The 15,318-nt window shown below is 55.2% G+C and overlaps 1 protein-coding gene across 3 annotated transcripts in view; it reads left to right on the top strand.

Annotated features, from left to right (window-relative positions):
• Positions 1 to 385: 385 nt before the first annotated feature.
• The window catches only part of ARHGEF10L (Rho guanine nucleotide exchange factor 10 like), a 169,735-nt gene continuing 154,802 nt past the window's right edge, over positions 386 to 15,318 (top strand). Inside the window, exon 1 of one of the 3 annotated variants that reach the window (XM_024975410.1) lies at positions 386 to 530. The gene's annotated coding sequence lies outside the window, so the exon portion shown is untranslated. Of the gene's footprint in view, positions 531 to 9,829; positions 10,125 to 15,318 lie in introns of those variants that run through there. The other 2 variants (XM_024975361.2, XM_024975413.2) reach the window with 2 other exon arrangements.

Here is a 15,318-nt window from a genome sequence, read left to right as displayed (position 1 = left end):
GGCCAAGGGACAAACAGGCTCGAGAGACAAGGCACGCAGCTGGAGAGGGCAGGGATTCAAGCCTGAGATGCGCCGACTTGAAAGTCACGTTCCCACACACGTCTGTGGCCTGTGCCCCTTTCCGGGCACGCACGCAACGGCCAGGGCCCGGCCCTTCTGCTCAGAGCCCCCTTTCAGAGGCGGCCCCGCTCTGCTCACGCCCCGCCTCCCTTCTCATCCTGGCAGCTTCCTCGTGCTCCCAGCCCTGCCCAGCCCTGCCCTGCCCTGCCTGGCCTGACTCAGTCTAGCTCTTCCTTGTGGGCTGCCAGGGGCCGCCTCCCGCCCGCCCGCCCGGCAGGTCTGGCAGGTGAGTGACTCACCTACCTGGACCCACTGCACGCCCCGCGCGGGGAGCCAGCGGACGTGACCCCCAGGCTCCGGCCAGCCCAGCCAGCCTCTGCGGCAGACGAGACCCTTCTGTGCCGCCGGGGATTGCCCCATCACCTGCGCTCGCTTCTTCCTCGGTCGGAACTGGACTGCACAGAATCCAGGTCAGGCTTTCGGGTTGTAAGCATCTCAGTCCCTTGCTGAATCGGAGCAGGATGCTCTGGAGGTCAGTGGGTGTGTGTTTAGGTCTCTGCTGCTGTCGACACCCCTGGGCTCTGGACTCGGGGACACCCTGCTCCCTGGCAGGTGGCGGTGGGGCTGGGAATGGCTGGTGCTGTACTCAGGGAGGAGGACTCTGCCGAGGGCCTCAGTGGGTGTGACCCTAACCCTCGTGGTCAGGTTGGGGGGAGGACTGGCCCGCATGTGTGCGCACTGGAAACCTTCCCCAGATCCCTTCTTGGGGTCAGAGTGTGACCCTTGCAGCTGGATCCGACCTAGTTCAAAGGCATCAGCTGCCTGCTGGGAAACCTGGGGTCAAAGGGGAGGCAGTGACTGCGGGCCACACCGCGGTCGGGGGCGGCGTAGGGGCCGGACGCGCCCCGGACAGTGCCTGCTCCTCTGTCTGCGCCCTCTCCGCCTCGTCCCATCCTGGCCGCCTTAGCAGGGAGCAAGGCACTGCGCACAGTTTCACGGGGGCGATGTCATGAGCTCTCAGTTGGAAGCCTTTTAAAGGTCACCCTGGTGGCCTGGCCCGAGTCTCTGACAGGTGGCCATTCAGCCCCTGCTTGATGATCTCCGGCGGTGGAGAGCTCACCGCCTTTGGAGGCGGCCTTTCATCTGCGTGTCCGCTGTCCGCCGGGGGCTGGCATCACGCTGGCTGGGAGCTTACTTTGTGCCAGATGCTTTGCTGAGGGAGTGCATTACATGGATGAGCTCATTTAATCTTTCCAACACCCCGTGAGGTAAGTCTTATTATTATCATCCCTGTTCATAGCTGAGGAAACAGGCCCAGAGAGGTTAAGTAACTTACTCAAGGTTTCCCAGCTTGAACAAAGAGAGCTGAGATTTGAAGCCAGACAAGCCTCATTCTAGAGCCCAGCTGACTCCTCAGCTCCATCACCTGGCTGCAGCTGGGCGATGAGGAGGCTTCCCAGGGCGGGCGAAACGCTGAGCAAGCATGGGGAGGCTGAGGTTTGGCCTGGGAGCTTCAGATGACTATGGTCTCTCTGGCTGACCTCTCAGGGGAGGGGTGAGGCTCAGAGTGGCGAGGTGACCTACTTCAAGGCTCAGAGACGGCGGAGAGTCAGACCCTCCCCCCGACTTCAACAGAGTGTCCACCTCCCCAAGCCAGCCCCTCCCCGGGGGGCTTTGCCTCCAGAAGATCCTGGTATGTCTGGATGCTCAGGGATGTCTGTATGAGCCTGCCTCCCTGGGTTGTGGCCCTGAACCAGCGTCTCCTGAGGTTCATTCGGGGACCACCCTCCCTTCCATCCCCTTGAGCACTGAGCTCCCGGGCATCAATGCCACCCGCCCTCCCAGCTGGGTCTCCTCAGTCACTGGGACTTTAGGGGCTTCAGGGGGCGATCAGCCCTGCCCCATTCCCTTCCCCCCCACCTAGAAGGTGAGGAGAGTCCCGGGTGTCTCCTTTCAGGGCTGGGACAGTCACACGGGTAAGAGGTCCCCAGCGTAACTCCTTTCTGTCCTCCCCGCCTGGCCATAATAATAATGGCAGCCGCAGTACTGACTCCTGGGCCTGCCACCGCGGCTCCATCTCCACCTATCCGACACTTACCACACGCTAAGCTCTGAGTCAGGTAGCCCCATGTCATAGCTTGTTCAGGTCTGAAAACCCCATTTGGCAGATGAGGAAGCTGAGGCTCAGGGAGGGGAAGTCTTGCCCAGGGTCGCACAGCTGACCGGTGGCACGGAGAGCGACAGCAGCAAGTGGAAAGCTCTCATCCTCCAAAGTTGCGTGCTGAGTTCACCGGGCAGCCAGGGCCAGGGTCCGGCGTGGTCGACTTCAGATTTCAGGCTTCGCCCACATGGCTTCTCTGGACCGGGCTGTGCTGTGGCGGAGCTCCAGAGCCAAGAGTGCGGGCCGTGTTCTGCTTCTGAAGATTACAGCACCTGGGGCGAGCCACCCAGCCCCTGGGGCCCCGGGTCACCCTACCTGGGGACAGGAGCTGGTCACTTCTTTCCTGCGGTATCACTGAGGACTGCGGACTGTAGTCGCGGCTGAGACAGCATTATACACCTGGACACAGGGAGCTCCTTGGTGGCCTAGTGGTTAGGATTCAGGGCTTTCCCTGCCCCGGCCCCGGTTCAGTCCCTGCTCAGGGAACTGAGCTCCCTCAAGCTGCATGGCGCAGCCACGAAGAAACCAAAAACGAAACAAAAAAGCAAATCTTGACCCAATACATATGCAGAGAGTGAGTGTGAGGAGAGGTGATTACCTAAGCTGCGGCTCCCGGCCCCACTGTGCCTGGGGCAGCCTCGACGCTGAGTTCCCACAGCCGCCTCGGGGTGCAGAACACGGGCCGGCCCTACGGCAGGGGAGCCAAGGCTCAGGGACGTGAAGTCACAGGACTGGCAGGTGGGGGAGCAGGGCTTTGTCCCCAGAAGTGAACCCCGCGTCACGATGAGAGGCAGCTCCTCGGGGAGGGGGATCTCCCAGGGTGCCCAGGCAGCCCTTTGGTCTCAGGAGATCAGACTCGCAGGAGTGGGTCCGGGCACTTAGGGGATGGGCCCTGAGCAGGCGGGCGGGGCGAGTGAGATGGATCCCTGCTCAGGCCTCTCCCGTCAGCCCTTTGGCAGAATGAGGGGGACCACCCTCCCCCATTCTTCCTGCTCTCAGGGACAGAGGCGGCCCTTGTTCCAAGGGGACAGGAGAGCAGGGAGCTCACCTGAGCCTACAGGAAGCCCCGATCCCGCCTCCTGGCCCGGCTCAGCCCCTGCAGAGAGCCGGGAGGGGGGCCGTGGGGTTGGGTTGCCTTTAGCCCACTTCCTCCCTCCCCACCTTTCCCGTCCTCTGCTTCTCCTCCTGAGCGGTGTCGTCATTACATCTGATAAGCAGCCCTCCGTTCTATCTGATAAGAGGGGTTCAAAGGCCCTGGCTTGTTTGAGACCACCAGGGTTGGGGGGCGCCCAGGCTGGGAGCCAGGAGGCAGCCGCTGCACCCACTCCACTCGTCAGGCCCGCAGCCGTCTTGAGCAACGCCTTTACCTTCTCTGGGCCTCGGTTTCCCCTTCAATGAAAGGAGGGGTTTGGCTTGGAATATCCCGCAGGGCCCTGCCAGCCGGAAAGGCTCTCACTTGCTTGATGGGGGCCCTGAGGGACTGTCCGAGCTCCCTGCCAGCTCTCCCCAGGACCCGCGTGGTCCAGGATACACGTGGACATGGGGACCATTCGCTTCTGATACAAGGAGGACCCAAATGCGTGTGTGCGAATTAAGTCACTCGGTCGTGTCCAAGTCTTTGCGACCCCACGGACTGCAGCATGCCAGGCTTCCCTGTACATCACTATTTCCCCGAGTTTGCTCAAACTCATGTCCATCGAGTCGGTGATGCCGTCCAACCATCTTGTCCTCTGCCGCCCACTTCTCCTGCCCTCAATCTTTCCCAGAATCAGGGTCTTTTCTAATGAGTAGCGTCTTCACATCAGGTTGGTTATATCTATACATATAGCTGACTCACTTTATTATACAGCAGAGACTAAACCAACATTGTAAAGCAATTACGTGTGCTGTGCTACTTCGCTCAGTCGTGTCCGACTCCTTGCGACCCCGTGGACTGTAGCCCACCAGGCTCCTCTGTCCATGGAATTCTCCAGGCAAGAGTACTGGAGTGGGTTGGCATTTCCTCCTCTAGGGGATCTTCCCCACCCTGGTGTTGAACCTGCATCTCCTACGTCTCTTGCATTGGCAGGCGGGTTCTTTACCACTAGCCCCACCTGGGAAGCCCGCTGAGGACCAGGGTGCCTGCTGTCGAAACCCTCGCGCTCTCTGTCCAGCTGAGTTTCTGGAATCAACCCAGGGTACCAATGTTTGTCTGACCACAGGGGAGAGGCTGCCTGAGGCTCTTCCCATCTTGTTGTTTGTAGAAAACGTCTGTCCTTTGGGGTAAGAAATTGGGTTCAAATCCTAGCTCCGTCCCTCCTGATGGTGTGACCTGGGGTGAGCTGCACTGTCTCAGTTGCTGCGTCTGAAGAGAAAGAGGATAACACTGAACTCACTGAGACCTCGTGAGGGCGGTGAGTTCTCCCAGGCGGAGCACTTGACCCGTGAATAGCAGATGCTCACCAAAAGGGAGGACCTGTTCCTGGCACCACAGCCGTCTGGCCCCTCGCGGCTCCAGAATGTCAGGACGCCTCAGGGCACTTCCGGGATCTCAATGCCGCATTCCCTGCAGACGAGCAGGTGTCTCCAGGTGTGACAGCGTGCTAAGGCCCTCATTCTGGTCTCCTCTTCGTCTTTTTTTTTTTTTGTTATTGGAGTAGAATTGTTTTGTGGCCTTTTCATAACGTTCATGGTGTTCTCACGGCAAGAACGTTGGGGCGATTTGCCATTTCCACCTCCGGTAGACCATGTTTTGTCAGAGCTCTTCACTATGACCAGTCCGTCCACGCACAGCATGGCTCATAGCTTCATTGAGTTACGCAAGCCCCTTCACTACGACAAAGCTGTGATCCATGAAGGGGTCATGAAAGGTAAGAAAAGCTATGACAGACCTTGAGAGTGTATTAAAAAGCAGAAACCTCACTTTGCCAATGAAGGTCCATATAGTCAAAGCTACGTTCTTTTCCAGTAGTCACGTATGGATGTGAGAGTTGGATCATAAAGCAGGCTGAGCACCAAAGAATTGATGCTTTTGACTTGTAGTGTTGGCAAAGACTCTTGAGAGTCCCTTGGACTGCAAGGAGATCGTACCAGTCAATCCTAAAGGAGCTCGACCCTGAGTGTTCACTGGAAGGACTGATGCTGAAGCTGAAACTCCAATACTTTGACGCAAAGAGCCGACTCACTGGAAAAGACCCTGATGCTGCGAAAGACTGAAGGCAGGAGGAGAAGGGGACGGCAGAGGTTGAGATGGTTGGATGGCATCACCAACTCAATAGACATGAGTTCGAGCAAACTCCAGGAGATAGTGGAGGACAGAGAAGCCTGGCATGCTGAATCCAGGGAGTTGCGAAGAGTCTGACACGACTGAGCCACTGAACGACCACATAATTGTTAATGATGTTGTGCTCGTTTCTGCTGTATGACAAAGTGAATCAGCCACACGCACGCATATATGCCCTCCCTCCCACCCTCCCCACTCTAGGTCCTCACAGAGCACCAAGCTGAGCTCCTGTACTTACAGCAGCTCCCCACTAGCTGTCTATTTTACACACGGTCAATGCTGCTTTCCAGTTCATCCCCCCTCCCCTTCCCCATTGTGTTCCTCTTCCTCTTTCTTAAAGCTGCTCTGAAAACTACAAAACTGCATAATAGCGGGGAAGGGGCAGCCCGCTACACACGGACCTCACCCCCAAGTGCGGCTGACTCAAAAGACTGATCAGAATTCACAAGGTATGCGGATCTGTGGGTCAGGGTGTGATCTCAGTTAACTACAGAGCAAGCCACCTACAGCTCAAGGCTCCTGGAGAGGGATTCCGAATTCTGAAGACAGCACCAGGGCAAGGGTTGGGGCCGCCTTCGCTCAGACCCCAGGGTCTGGCCCAGCCCTGGAGCCACAGGGCGGGCAGCTTACTGCAGAGGGCACACTGCATGGAGGCCCCTGATTCAGACACGGGCTTGGGGATGGGGCAGATGGAATTTCCTGGCCATTGGTGGCTTCTGGGAAAGGGGGAACGTGCCTGATCAGTTCAGATAGTCGCTCAGTCATGTCCGACTCTTTGCAACCCCATGGACTGCAGGCTTCCCTGGCTGTTATCTCAAAACTCATTACCGAAAAGATATTTTTTTTCCCTTCCCCTAAAGATCAGCATATTCTTCTCCACTTTTCCTGGAATCCTGGCTAGGGGATTTTCCAGTTAGCAGAAAAACCACATCCACCTTCCTCCGGCTTCAGTGAGGGGGTGAGCGGCTGGAAGTGGAGGAGTTATTGTCCTCTGGTTCTCCTCTAGTTCATCAACTGTATTCATCCCTCCATCGTCCATCCATCCATCCATCCATCCATCCAAAGACTGCTCACTGAGTGTCTCTGTGTTGGACACTGCATTCTGGAGATACAAATCTGCAAAACAGACATCCTGCCCTTAGGGAGAGGATGGTACGGCAGGGCTGACAGACAGTGTAGGGAATTCAGTGCCTGGGGAGCTATGGCCTTATCCGTTCATCAGTTTCCCTATCTGTTGCACGGGGCGATCGTAGTCCCTGCCTCCTGGTGTTACTGTGGTGCTCTGATGAGATGACACACGCAAAGAGCTGGCCCAGTGCCTGGCACAGAGTAAGATGCTCAGTAAGCATTAACCGTGAGAAGAACGATGCTCGACTAAGCTCACGGAAAACAGTGCCCGGCACTCACGTGAGCAGTCATGCACATCCGTGAGCTGTTCTAGGCAGGCTGGCTTTCCTTGGCAGCGGCAGCAGGTAACAGGGGAATGGTAAGCAAGGGCAGGACCCACGCCAGCTTCTCAGGGTGGGGCAGCCCATGAGTAAGTCATCTCAACAAAGGAGCCATAAATGCTGGCCATGCCGTCCGGTGGCGGGGGTTGGGGGTGGGTCTGAGGGCTTCTCCAGGAGCTTGGGCCAGTGCAATTGCCTGTCTGGTTGGTCCAGTTAGGAGCTGCTTGTGAGGAACCTTAGGGTGAAATCAGCCATGAGACCAGGAGCTGGAGACTGCCTCTGCAGGGCTGGGGCAGACTGTCTGGAAAGCTCCCAGAATCTGAAACGGGGCAGGGCAGCCAGGGCAGCAGAGGCGGGGATGACCCCAGCGCTGAGGGCTCGGGGAGGGGGTGCTGTGGATGCTGTCCCAGGGAGGGCAGCCAGAGATGGTTAGGGGGTCCCGGGGGCCCCCACGGGGCTGACGGGGGCTGAAGATGGCAGTCTTACTCACCGCTGTACCCCAGCCCCCGGAACAGTGGCAGGAAAACCTTAGGCACCTAACTGGGGAGCAGAGTCGAATGCACGTGTATGATCAGGCCACCCAGGATGGCTGCAGTCTGGCTCTCCATACATCCCTGGCTGGACCCGTCCCCACTTCTCCTGCCCCCTACTCATGTGGCTGACTCTCCCCTCACTCACAGAGCCTAATCTGTCCACGTCCATGTACTTGTTCCCTGGCCCCGTTGATGGCTGTTCTAATCTTCAGATCAGAACATCTCCACCATAGCCGAGCAAAGAAACCAAGGCTCAGGAAGGGGAAACACCCCTGGCAAAGGGGCATGAGGGGCGTGACCCTCTGCTGGTTTCTGGGTCACCGGTGAGCCATCCCGACATCAGTTCCCCCCAATAACTAGGAACCTCTCCCTCCCAGTCCCTCGGAAGCTGGACTGCAGCAGGTACTGCCTGCCGTCAGCCGCACACAGAGGGGTGCTGCTCCAGAATCCTGCTTCAGAGTCTGAGATCACCCATCTATTAAGCCATTAATGTTTGTCGCTGACTCTGGGCTCTTTCTCTGGTCTTGAGGCTGTGCTGGTACAGGGCTTGCCAGCCTGGGGGGTGCAGCCCAACACATACCACGACTCTGTTGGGTGGTCTGGTTTAACCACCAGGCGGGTTTGCCAATAGGAAGCAGTGGTCCTGGAATCCATAGAAGTGGGTCAAACCCTAGCACCCTACTTACCAGCTCTGTGGGGCTGTGACAAGGCATTCCCCTTTCTGAGCCTCAGTTTCTTCATCAGCAAGACAAGAACTGCAGTATCAGCCTTGAGGGTTGCTGGGTAGAGAGGAGATGGTGAAGGGATTTAGAAGTGACAGCTGTTGTCATCTTCCACGGATCTGGGGTGACATCCGGAGCTGTGAGTTAGGACCGTGGGACTGGGCTGGTGGGGATGGAGTGTCTGCCGAACCCTGCATTATGAAGTCTTGGGGTAGTAGCTTGGTGGTAGCTGGAGTCGGATGGACTTGGAAGCCATCGCTCGCTTGCTGTGTGACCTTGGGTGGCTTGCCTACCTTACTGTGCCTAAGCTCCTCATGTGAAAAAAAGGGGACCTTGAAAGCAGCTATTCTAGTGCGTTCTTTCAAGAGTAAATGGGGTCATATGTGGAAGGCACAGGGCCTGGCAGAGTTCGGTAAAGGGGGATTTCCTGCTCTGTAAAGGGAGCTAGCTTTATCACTGGTGGCATTAGTCAGGGAGTGGGTGAAGGGCTTTGCAAGCATGAATGTGAGGCACGACGGGGGGCTCTGGTCTCCCCTGAGGGAGGGGCTGGGGTTCGTCCCTGACGTGTCGGGAGCCCCAGCCCGCTGTGTCTCTGCTGACAGGTGGGAAGGTGACAGAGCCGTCCTGTGAAGGCGCTGAGGTCCCAGAAGATGCCCGCTTCCAGGCAAAACCCTGAGAAGTGCACAGGGAATGGGGCAAGCAGCAGCTTTTGAATTTAAACCCCGGCTCCCCCACTCTGCCACGCTGCGACCCTGGGCGAGTCACTTAACCTCTCTGGGTCGATGTCTGTGTTCACAAAACCGGACAAAGCCACCTTCCTTGCAGGGTTCCCTGGAGGCCAAGCACACAGTGGGTTCTCTGTAAAGGGGAGTGATTTGTGCAGTCTCCACAGAGGGCGAGGGAGTAGATGTTAATGAACGCTGGGGCTGGTCCAAAAATCCAGTCTATGAAATTCCTGCCTGCAGCTTCTGTTGCGTTGCTAATGGGAGTTTATGTGAAGGACACAGCGGGATAAGGGCCCATTGTTCCGAGTGGGGACGGTTTTATGACTCTTAGAAAGCGTCTTTCATCTGGGAGACCAGGGAGCGTATGGAACCTCCCAGCCCTGGGCGTTGAGACTGGGGGATGCTGAAGGCCCTGGGGCCGGTGCCAGGCCGCAGCCATGGTCAGGTCCTCCTGCTGGCACGGGCTGGGGCCTCCCTGGAGTGTCACCGCGGCCTCAGGCTGCCAGCTGCTGCGCATCCCTTTGCCCAGGCCTGGACTGTCTCTCCTGAAGACCTGCTGTCTGGCCCCGAGTCCGCAGCCCGGTCTGCTTGGCAAGGCTGGAGGCTCACAGGTCTGCGGGGTTCCCTCTCTTCTCCCTCCGTCAGCGGCCGGTGTCACAGCCTCTTCATGCTTATGGTGGCTTCTAGAATAGGCCTTGGGCTCTGTCTGCTGTCAGCTGACCGGCAACTCTCCCTGCCTGGGAGGCTCGCCTGGCCCCCGAGCCCCGGGCAGGGGCAGTAACCTGATGCCAGGAAGCAAAGACCTTGTCTCTCTGTCCTTTCCGACTCCTTGGCCAGGGACCAAGCAGAGAAACCCAGCCTCTTCTTGGCTCAGCAGACAGCCCCGAGCGCTCTACCTACTCCTCCCCTGTGGAGGCTGCAGACACCACGGCAAGTGGATGCCGCTGGCTGCCCAGCTTAGAGCCGCGGGCACACGGGGTCTGTGGGGTCTGGACTGATGGGCGGAGGGTCTTTATGTGTTTTTAGGTGCCTCTGATGGCCCAGGCTGGCACTTCCCCCTTTGCCTTTTCCCTTTTGGGGAATGAAGAAAGGCTAGAGCAGGATGTTTAGACACGCGAATGGCCCCAGAATCCCCGCTTATCCTGCAGCAAGACAGTGACCACAGGCAGTGGGCACCAGCCTCCTCTTATGATCGGACTAAAAGCCCACTCAGGTAAGTGCAAGTGAAGTGTGTGTGGGGGGTCTCTGTAATGACCCAACAGTCACTTGGATGGACATTCAAGGCTAGGACAGAATGTCAATGTGCCTCAGTTTCCTCATCTGTAAACCAGGCATAAAAGTACCCGCTTTATAGGGTTGCTGTGAGGATGAAATGAGTTAACACACGTTAACCGATTAAACAGAGACCAGTAGAGAGTGTTGTGGAAGTTTGCTATTACTGTTGCTACTATTTTTGCTAGGGCTAGATGATCTCTGTCTCTCTGTCTTTTCCTCCAACTTTGCTTTTTTTTTTTGGCTTTTCTATGGCGTTTCTGGCCTCCCAGAACCTCAGCTTGAACTTGGCTGCGGTTTGTTGCAGCGTGAATGCCGGCCCTGGCTCGGCTGTCTTTCAGGCTCAGCGCCCCGTGGTCATTTGACTGACTCGGGCTCTCAGCTCTCCAGTTGGAAATCCCTGGGTGAAGTGAGCTGATTGGCCGGTTTTGGCCAGCTGCTGACCCTTTGGTCCAATCAGGTGCTCCGGGAAGGAGTGGGCTGTCCCGGCACGTGGACGTGCATGTGTCCTGCTGCAGCGAATCCGGCCTCTTCAGAGGCTCAGTTGTAAATTTTCATGTGAGTTGTAAACGTGTGGCAGGAATATCATGAAGTGACGGTGTGTCTTTTTCACTGAATCACATCAGGAGCCTCATGACGTCCAAATGTCCCCAGACTGGTCACGTTAACCCAATCAGACCGCTGGGTGAGGAGGTGTCTGCCAGGTTTCTCTACAGTAAAGTTGTTCTTTCCCTTTTTGCAGTTAATAAGTATTTCATGGGAAAGTACTCTGAGTATGCAAATAGCATTCCCAGCTTTCAATTTATTCATTTACTTATTACATCAGTGTGGACTCTTGGTTTCCTATTGTATTTAGTAGAATATGAATCCTTACAATCATTACTTATTTTGATGCTTAACTTGCTCCTTGGTTTGGCTAGTGGAGGTCCATCTAGTCAAAGCTATGGTTTTTCCAGTGGTCATGTATGGATGTGAGAGTTGGACTGTGAAGAAAGCTGAGCACTGAAGAATTGATGCTTTTGAACTGTGGTTTTGGAGAAGACTCTTGAGAGTCCCTTGGACTGCAAGGAGATCCAACCAGTCCATCCTAAAGGAGATCAGTCCTGAGTATTCATTGGAAGGACTGATGCTAAAGCTGAAGCTCCAATACTTTGGCCACCTGATGCGAAGAGCTGACTCATTGGAAAAGACCCTGATGCTGGGAAAGATTGAGGGCAGGAGGAGACGGGGACGACAGAGGATGAGATGGTTGGATGGCATCACTGACTCCATGGACATGGGTTTGAGTGAACTCTGGGAGTTGGTGATGGACAAGGAGGCCTGGTGTGCTGCGATTCATGGGGTCGCAGAGTCGGACACGACTGCGCGACTGGACTGAACTGACTGCGTGGAGCTTGGCTGGCGGAAGCCTCTTTTGAGTTGGTTTCTGTGTCCTTCTGCTGTGTTTCCACCACTTGTTGAGCAATTTATTAATTTCTGGCCCAACAATATGTTTCAGGCACAGCTTGTTCTTCCCCCGGAATCAGTCATCTCTCCAAGGAGCTTTGGTCTCTTTCAGCAGAGAGTGCTATTTGGAATCCATGACCTGGCTGCAAAGTGTGTTCACTGGGACTGGGTATCCCTGCTCCTAGGCTCTTTCAGGGGACAGAGCTCTGAACTCACACCAAAATCTCCAGTTCCAGTCTAACACCACAGAATTCATTCTACTTTTCTCCCTTTGATATTTGTCATTCCTTTAAACAGGGTTTGAAGTTTGAACTCCTGACTACCACTACACTAGGCTGTCTCTCATCAAAAATATCTTATGATATATGATAAGTATGCTTATGATATTGTGGTATCAAATAGCACATGTATCCAATTCTGTCAGTGAGATGTTGAAAAATCTGTTACACTGTGTTCGATCAATCCTTTAAAATCCTACGGGATTCAGTTCAGTTCAGTCCAGTTGCTCAGTCATATCCAACTCTTTGCAACTCCATGGACTGCAGCACACCAGGCCTCCCTGTCCATCACCAACTCTGGAGCTTACTCAAACTCATGGCCATCAAGTCGGTGATGCCATCCAACCATCTCATCCTCTGTCGCCCCCTTCTCCTCCTACCTTCAATCTTTCCCAGCGTCAGGGTTTTTTCCAAGCAGTCAGTTCTTTGCATCAGGTGGCCAAAGTATTGGAGTTTCAGCTTCAGCATCAGTCCTTCCAATGAATACTCAGGACTGATTTCCTTTAGGATGGACTGGTTGGATCTCCTTGCTGTCCAAGGGACTCTCAAGAGTCTTCTCCGACACCATAGTTCAAAAGCATCAATTCTTCTGTGCTCAGCTTTCTTTATAGTCCAACTCTCACATCCATACATGACTACTGGAAAAACCAGTAGCTTTAACTAGATGGACCTTTGTTGGCAAAGTAATGTCTCTGTTTTCTAATATGCTGTCTAGGTTGGTCATAGCTTTTCTTCCAAGGAGCAAGAGTCTTTTAATTTCATGGCTGCAATCACCATCTCCAGTGATTCTGGAGCCCAAGAAAAGAAAGTCTGACACTGTTTCCACTGTTTCCCCATCTATTTGCCATGAAGTTATGGGACTGGATGCCATGATCTTAGTTTTCTGAATTTTGAGTTTTAAGTCAGCTTTTTCACTCTCCTCTTTCACTTTCATCAAGAGGCTTTTTATTTCTTCTACAGTTTCTGCCATAAGGGTGGTGTCATCTGCATATCTGAGGTTATTGATATTTCTCCCGGCAATCTTGATTCCAGCTTGTGATTCATCCAGCCTGGCATTTCTCATGATGTACTTTGCATATAAGTTAAATAAGCAGGGTGACAATATACAGCCTTGACGTACTTCTTTCCTGATTTGGAACCCGTCTGTTGTTCCATGTCCATTTCTAGTTGCTACTTGACTTGCATACAGATTTTTCAGGAGGCAGGTCAGGTGGTCTGGTAGTCCCATCTGTTTAAGAATTTTTCCCCCCATCTCTTTAAAATAGAAAGGAACAAAAGGATTATTGTGCTTTTACAGGCACTGGGACTGAGTGGAAGAGGCTGAGGGTCCTATGGAGAGTGGGGGGCAGCGCTCCGTGCTGTCTGTGTCCAGCCCTCTGGACATGGGTGTCCATCACCCCTGGTGGTTGTTTTGGGAGAACTTTGAGACTACATCCTTAAGAAAAAGAGCTGCTCAAACTGTCCTCTCCCTTACACCAAGGGCCATAAATTAGTAGCTCAGGAAAGTTATTTCCTTCTCTACTTGAGCCCCTGGAACCACCTCCAGCTGTGGCTACGCCTTTGACTTCAGCATGTGTGCATGCTAAGTCGCTTCAGTCGTGTCTGACTCTATGCGACCCCATGACTGTCGCCCACCAGGCTCCTCTGTGCTTGGGATTTTCCAGGCAAGAATACTGGAGTGGGTTGCCATGCCCTCCTCCAGGGGGTCTTCCCCACCCAGGGCACAAACTGGCATCTCTTGCATCTCCCGCAATGGCACTGCCTGGGAAGTCCAAACGCAGGTGTTGCCTTGAAGGAACCTAGAAGGCAGCGGGGGGACGGCTCAGGGCATCCCAGATCCCTTCGAAATGCCTGTCCTACTGAACAGGGACAGCAGTGTCATGGGAAGAGGTTTCATTTTGGTAAGACAGACCCCATCGTCCTCATTCATAATCAAAATGTGATCCAGCGTCTCTTAGAGAAGAGTCTGTTTGTGATTGCTTTGATGACACGGGAAATAAGAGCTAGTTCCTTTACGCACACTTTGCATTTACACTGCCTGTGCCAGGGTGGTATCTAGGCTTGGGAAGTCCACTCTGCCGTCTACCCACTTCTCTTCTGACCTGCTCCAAGGCCAGGCTGCTGGCAGTGGGCTGGGCTGGGAGGCAGCGGCGGGAGCCCTGGGCTCTCACCCTCGCAGTTCCATCAGCTTGCTAGCAGCCGTGGCCAGGTCGCTGAGCTTCGCTGGCCAACAGAAGGCAGCACTGTGCCTGGTCCTGCCCCGTCCCCCCTGGGCAGTGGAGCCTAGGGAGAAGAGTCCCAGTCCCACCCAGATGTAGCATTTGTGATTATGCTTACACAATAGATCCTGCACCACCAGAATGCTCGGCCAGTGTGAAATTTTGGTTAATTGAATGTTCTGGGACATGGAAACAGTCCCAGAAATCCTTTTTGTTCCTTTTGTGGCTATTGAAAGCCATTCGCTCATCTATTTAGCAAATATTTGTCTCACGCTTCCACTCCATCGGGCTCTGTCCCAGGTGCTGGGGACTCCAGCGTGAGTGAGGCAGCAGAGTCTCTGCTCCCGAGGACTCACGTGCCAGGGAGGACATGGGGCAAATCCCACACAAAACACTGCAGGAGGGCGAGGGGGAGACTGTAGGGCGCGATGGGAGCCCAGGAGCCTCATCTCGGGCTCTGGAGAGCAGATCCGTGAGGTGTGACCTGTGCGGAGAGCATCCAAAGCCACGGTGTCTTGTGGGGGGTGGGGGTGGGGGTGGGGTGGGGGGCGGTGCGGAACGGTAACGGTGTTCCAGGCAGAAGGAACGAAGGCAAAGGCCCAGGGACACGCTTTGCACCTTCATTTATGCTGCGGAGCTCGGCATGGGAAGTTGGGCAGGTGGGAGAGGAGGGGTGTGCAAGGGTCAGGGCAGGATGACGAAGACAGCAAGAATGCAGGAGGACCGGCCTGGCTTGTGCCTCCCTGGTGGCTCAGCTGGTGAAGAACCTGCCTGCGGTGCAGACCCAAGTTTGATCCCTGGGTCGGGAAGATCCCCTGGAGAAGGAAATGGCAACCCACTCCAGTATTCTTGCCTGGAAAATCCCATGGACAGAGGAGCCTGGTGGGCTGCAGTCCAGGGGGTCGCAAAGAGTTGGGCACATCTGAGCAACTACTTCTGGGGCCTGGCCTGGCCGAGAAGGGGAGGGCTGCGGGCTCATTTATTCTCGAGTATGTGTTTCCATGTTGTGATTGTCTTCTCATATAAGTAGAACACAGAGAGAAAATGAAATGAAAACACTAATTCACAGAGGGGGTCAAGGTCAAAAGGGTGACACAGGGCTGGGAGGGACGGTGACAAGTGGAAGGACACAGCTCTTTCTACAGGGCCCCGGCCCTTTGGGGTCTACAGAGTGTGGCCCGGGGGCGCCAGG

The sequence above is a fragment of the Bos taurus genome, chromosome 2 (genome assembly GCF_002263795.3).
Source record: "Bos taurus isolate L1 Dominette 01449 registration number 42190680 breed Hereford chromosome 2, ARS-UCD2.0, whole genome shotgun sequence".
NCBI lineage: Eukaryota > Metazoa > Chordata > Mammalia > Artiodactyla > Bovidae > Bos > Bos taurus.
Note: the sequence above shows the minus strand (reverse complement) of the source record. Positions and strands in the feature narration are given on the sequence as shown.